The 6,000-nt window shown below is 39.2% G+C and overlaps 1 protein-coding gene across 3 annotated transcripts in view; it reads left to right on the top strand.

Annotated features, from left to right (window-relative positions):
* The first annotated feature begins 351 nt into the window (after positions 1-351).
* The window catches only part of LOC121958192 (myocyte-specific enhancer factor 2D homolog), a 41,621-nt gene continuing 35,972 nt past the window's right edge, over positions 352-6,000 (top strand). For all 3 annotated transcript variants that reach the window (XM_042507065.1, XM_042507064.1, XM_042507063.1), the window contains exon 1: positions 352-544. The gene's annotated coding sequence lies outside the window, so the exon portion shown is untranslated. The remainder of the gene's footprint in view (positions 545-6,000) is intronic.

Raw genomic sequence — 6,000 nt, 5'->3', positions numbered from 1 at the left:
AACAGCCATAATAGGCCTTAACGGGCGGTTATTCGCCGCTTTACAGGGCTGCGGTGGTTACAGACGTGAAAAACAAATGGCCTAGCGGGCTCTCGTATGGAAAGCAGGCAGGGCACAGTGGGGCTACAGTGACATTTTCCCCACATGCAAAATCATGCAAAAGGTAAATACTGAAGCGGAGGGATACAAACACTATTGCAGAACATGGCCGTCACCTCCGTCATGTCCTCTCGTTGAGGCCTGCCCACTTTTGCGACACCGCGCTCTGATTGGACGAGAGGCTCGCACGTCAGCTTCTTATTGGATTTCCAACGGGTCAATCACGGGCTAATGTCAATGACGTCTGTCGTACACTGGGTACGGTGTATCGCCTGGGTGGACAGTATAGTTACTTCAACATTAAATGGATTAAAATGCCGCGGATTCATGTAAATAAAGACGTCGCCTCAGTTTAATTAATTAACGGTTGCTAATTTAGGCGTTAGGACAGCCGGAGCGCGCCACGGCAGGTCTATTTTCGGCTTTTTATCAGCAATATTTCAGGGTAAGTGGAGTGATACATTTCCTTCCTGCGTCTTTTCTCCTCGCATAGGAGCAGATCTGCTAGCTTTATTATTTAAATATAGCAAAGTAATCAAGCAACACTGACCTGATTTATGTTACTCAGAAGAATTGTGTTAATTTGAATACAAAATGTCCGTAATGTGGTTCAAAGTAGTGCGTGCTACAGCTCGCACAGCCGAGTTATATGGAGAGTGTCAGGAAGGTAATGGCTGTCGGTCGACTCGTAACTTGAAAATTGTGAAATGGCCTGTTTAGAGTTGCTCTTCCTTTGCTCTGTTTATCAGGTTTTGATGTCTTAACTGAGGGTATTTGTTGTGTTAATAATCAGGACACACGTTTTGATAGCGGTATTAGCTTCCAACCTGTCAAATGAGACCCTGTAGGGTACCTGCTGTCTGCCGTCAGTGGGCCTACTGTCTCCACACTCCATCTGTCATGTTTGCAGGATACAGCTATGCTCCCACTTTGATAGAAAAAAAATCATTTTAATCTCATGTGGCATCAACATACCAGATCTAACATGGCCAGTAATTTAATGACATTAAAGGAAAATCACATAAGAGACCTATTGTTCAAAGCAGCTCACCCAGCTGATTTTTTTTTCCAGAGCCTCAAGAAAAAATGAAAATATTTTCCTGCACTGGATTTAATTTGTGTGGTGTGTAATGACTTGATGAGATTTTGTTTAAAAGATACAAAGAGTGGGACTCACCAGAGGCTCCGCAACTCGAGATAATCATGATACTTTTGTCATGATACAATATTATTGTGATTTAACCCTTTCCGCCCCGAGCAAATTGGCTTTATTTCTTTCAAAAACATGGTATAAGGCAATGAGTAATGGAAGAAGAAATGATTCAAGAATTAGCAAGAAATTAGGAGTAAATGTATAAGAAAAATATCTAAACAATTGCAAAGAAAATGATTGGAAAAAATTTGCTTACATTTCTTTTGTCACATTTACCTTAAATATGTAATATTGATAATTAAAAACATAGTTTCCCTTTGCTTTTGTATATTTTCCCTAGAAATGTCCCCTAGCTTTAAAAAAGAAGAAAAAAAAAGAAAGAAATTCTAAATCGACTAATTTCTTGCAATTTGTGGAACATGTCTCACCAAATTGCACATTGCCTTTTCCCCCCATGTTTTTGAAAGACATCCAACAAATTTCCTCAGGGTTTAATTGTTTAAATACTTGTGAAAGGTGTCTGAAAGCAGCACAAGAAAAGTGATGTTGCTCCAGGTTTCACAGGGTTAATCCTGATGCGATATTCTGAGCATTGCACTAACATATATTGCGACTTTTTGAACAGTGAATTTTGCTCCGAAAGGAAAACTTTGTCAATGTTTGTTTTATCTAATATGAAGTTTTCAGTCTGTTCATCTCACTAAATTTGTATTGCAGTAAATTGTATCTAGTGCATTGCAAAAGCTTTAGATTTTGTATATTTAAAAGAATCGATACTTGGTGTCTTTGTATTGATATGATATTGCCACATGCTATGTGGATTTTTCCTCTATCCCTAAAAGATACTAATATTGCCATGTGCCAAGCAGCCATGCTGATGGCGGGCAAAGGGCATTTCCTGTCTCTATTTACTGTATTCTTTAAAATATACCACATGAGTCACCATAGTCAAATTAGGGCACAGAATATGGTTTATGTGCATTTAGTACAGTGGAAAACAGGAGCCATTATTTTTTGGTGCCATCCCAGCGTAGATACCAAAGCTGTGGGGCAAGAATCAGGCCAGTTTTACAGGGTGATACTGTGTGTGCCATCCCTGCAGATGGATTCATTTCAACATCTGAAGGTAATACAGTCCCAATGATTGAGAGCAGAGATGACACATTTCATCAGTTCTCTACCGGCAGTGTGTTTATTGTGGGTCTAATTCGTGTTTTGGATTTACTGCTGAATCCATATTTTTTAGAAGTCAAAGCCAAGTTCTCCATGTTCCAAAGATTCCTGTTTCTCTACTTGCCTCAAAGCAGGATCAACAACTTAACTACCCCCAAAACCTACAGTATGCTACAGTATCATGAGCAGAAGTATTTTATTAAAATGCTTGAAATAACAGCTTTGTTGAAACTTGCAGTTCCTATGGGTAGGACATTGAGCTGACAAAGCTGGGAGTGGTTGCCAAGATGAACAGAATTAAATCAACCGGGGGTTTTTCAAAGTCCACAGCAGCAATTCCTTAAGACCGATTCAGATCTTGAATTGTTAGCTTCATTTTTGGGTTTGGGAGTTTGAACTTCTGTCCCTTGAGCAAGATAAAGCCTAACAAGATAGACAGTGGATAAAGGACTTGTGATATTTGTTGCTCTAGCACAAATGTCTATTATAGGAGTACACACGTTTGATTTAAAACAGAAGTATTTTATTTTTCATTTGCAACCAATGTAAAGAGAGTCAGAGAGAAAAAATCAGAATAGATGGGATTTTCTTAAAGGATTGAAATAGACATAGAAACAGAAAGTAAACATTTTAAATGTGCAGTTGGCAGTAAATGCAGTTGCAACATCTTTTATTCCAAGTTTCATTCCTCTGTGTTGGTTGAAATATTTTTAGATGTTTGCAGAAAGTTGTAATTTATTTTCCCAACTTCTCAAAGTTTTTCCACAATGATATTATTTACTATCTTTGTTTCTCCTTTTGATTTTGTCAAGTGGAAGACTTACAGTGGGACCTTGGGGCTTTCACTGGAGGCTTTCACTTGATTTGTCTGCTAATGGTAATTTTATAGCAAGGCATGAGGGGAAAATAATCCAAAATGCAAAAGAGTTAAATGAGACATGAAAGACGTGTTATTAAAATTGTTTAATTAGGTAGCTATTATGTTTTGAGGTAATGTTTTTTGAGCAGTCAATTGATCCCATATTGTTTATTCTGTGGTGGTCACAGCAGCTTATTATCAAGAGGAAACTTATTACACAACATCAACATAAAAAACATACTGTGACGGAAACTACAATGAGCAAAAACAGAACACCAACATCGAAAAAATTGCCAGTTATACAGAACTGAAAATACTGTACAGTTCAAACTCTTGTATGGTCAAAAAAAGGATTAAGGAACGATCAGTTGGTGCAGTATTCTGTAAAAAGAGGCAGCTTTACTTAAAACGATACCATGCAGAAGTTGTCGATTATTGTTCGTAAACAGTATCACCAGCAAAAGTAAAAGCCAACCCCAGATTCACTGTTGTTTGCAATAAATGTTCATTTTTTTTCTAGGCTTTTACTTGGGCAATTTTTGTAGCATTCTCTTGGATGGGTGCTGCTTATAGTCTGGCACCTGGTCGCTACATTTTTATAAGTCCCAACCTCACCGCTGTGTCGTGGAGTGTTCTGAATTAGGGATGTCAGTTTTGGTTAATTTTGCTTTCCATAGCCCAACACCAATTAACCAGCAACTAAATGTTAAATGTAAAAACAAAATGCTGAATGACATAAAATTAGACCTACAAGAGGCCTTCTCTTTTATTCCACCACTCTATGGACTTGTGAGATTTATGCTGGGTTTACATGGAATCAGGCAGATGGTAGACAGCAGACGGACAACACCTTCTGGATGGAAAAGGCAAAACAAACGAACAGTATGACAGAATGGCAGGAGGTGAAAACGAAACATGCATGACGATAGGTTGCCATAGTGCTACTGTGTTGTTAAAAGGAAAGGAATAAAAGATAGCGCAGGTTTGTGATCAAAGGTTTTAGCAGGTCTGTGAAAACAGCACAGCACAGGCGGAAATCAGCTTAATTTATTTTTTCCTCTGCTGCCCTTTTGTAGAGTTTGAATCGCAGGGTAGAGAATTGATCAGTCTATCAGTTTGTGGTCTCATTGATCAGATTAGATCAGATCAATTGATTAGATTAGAGGAGCAGCTACTGCAGAGTAAAGTGAAAGCAACCTTTCAGACCCAGGACTGGACCATGAGGTTAAAGCAGCATGTTCTAGTTCTAGATATATTCAGAAAGTGGTTTAGTTTCACTTTCACTGCACCTGGTGTTCTGCTGCTCTGTCTGTGCCCTGAGTACGCTCTGCAATCCTGGAGTCTGGAGCTCTGAATAACTTAATGGTATAAGTATTCCAACAGTGCTTTTAATAATGGTTAAGCACCAAAAATAGAAAATCAATAAATACTGTCAAATGCTGATCTGTGGCAGAACGCCACAAATAAATGAATGTCTGGGAAACTCTGTAAAGAGAGTTGTTGCTATGGAGATGTCTCACCTACTTGCATCGGTGTAAACTGGCAGGTTTTCAATACATTGCAGAGTGGCCCATACCAAGTAGTGGCATGTTTCAACTCGTCTCTTCTTGGGAATCTTTGGTCTGAACTGGATCTTAGAGATGGTGAAGTTTAATCGTATGTGATGTAGATGTCTTGCCTTGTATTTTACTTTCTGATACAGCAACAAAAAAAGAAAATAAATAAGTGGAGGCAAATGCATATATTGTGGACGGATGCCACAAATAAATAAATTTGTGGGTAAATCCTGCAATTTGTTTTAGGAAGATACTGCATAGCTTATTTTGTGAAAGTAATTAACATGTAGAACTGAAATGAATAGTTGGTTACTGATGGAAATTTTAACAAACTTTTTTGACTAAACTCATCTTTTGAGTTTTGGAGTGATGGCTGGATAAAAAAAGAATTTGAAGATGCCACCAGGAAATTAGAGAAAATGGTCAAGAAAATAATCAGCGTGTTCATCAGAAATGAAAACGAAGGTTAGTTTCAGCTCATTGATGCTTGGCGGTGACATATCACCACATGGTCCTCCCTGTTGTCAGGTGAAAGGTTGATGCAAAGTCACAAGAGTACGTGAGTGCAAATCATCGCTGTCCATCTTTGCGGATTGGAGATTGAGCCATTAAGGCTGCCCTAAACCCCTGTCAGAGCTGTGGGTGGGCAAACCCCACTGCAAGTCACGTTTGAGGCTCCGACCATTTATCTCAGGGCTTTGGCACATTTCATTGGCTAGTGCATAATCCGGTAAAGGTCACAGCCACTAATTACACTCCTCCAAAACGGACAGATGCCTACCCTGAGCTTGATTGTGCTCTCCTTCATCAGAAGAATATTCACGGGTTGCATAACACTTGGATGATTCTCATAACGTGCGAGGCTCACTTTAACCAGAGTCACCAAAAGCATACTTACTTAAGATAGTTAGGCCAACCTGGTCCAACCAAAAGTTATTATTTCCCACCATTATACATTTATCTCTTTAGATTGTTTTGTAAACTGTCTTTTCTGCTTCTTTGGCTTACCGTATGTCACACAGTGAGCTTGGTTTGGCTGGATGCAGGGCTGAGTTTTAGCCAAGCGGCGACCTCATTATCTTGGCGTCCAATCAGTCCTCAGGCCAGCTCCTAATTGAGCCATCAGCGCCTTAAGGGGGAAGAGGAGGGATGAACGTGTC

This window comes from Plectropomus leopardus, chromosome 18, assembly GCF_008729295.1.
Source record: "Plectropomus leopardus isolate mb chromosome 18, YSFRI_Pleo_2.0, whole genome shotgun sequence".
Taxonomy (NCBI): Eukaryota; Metazoa; Chordata; class Actinopteri; order Perciformes; family Serranidae; genus Plectropomus; species Plectropomus leopardus.
Note: the sequence above shows the minus strand (reverse complement) of the source record. Positions and strands in the feature narration are given on the sequence as shown.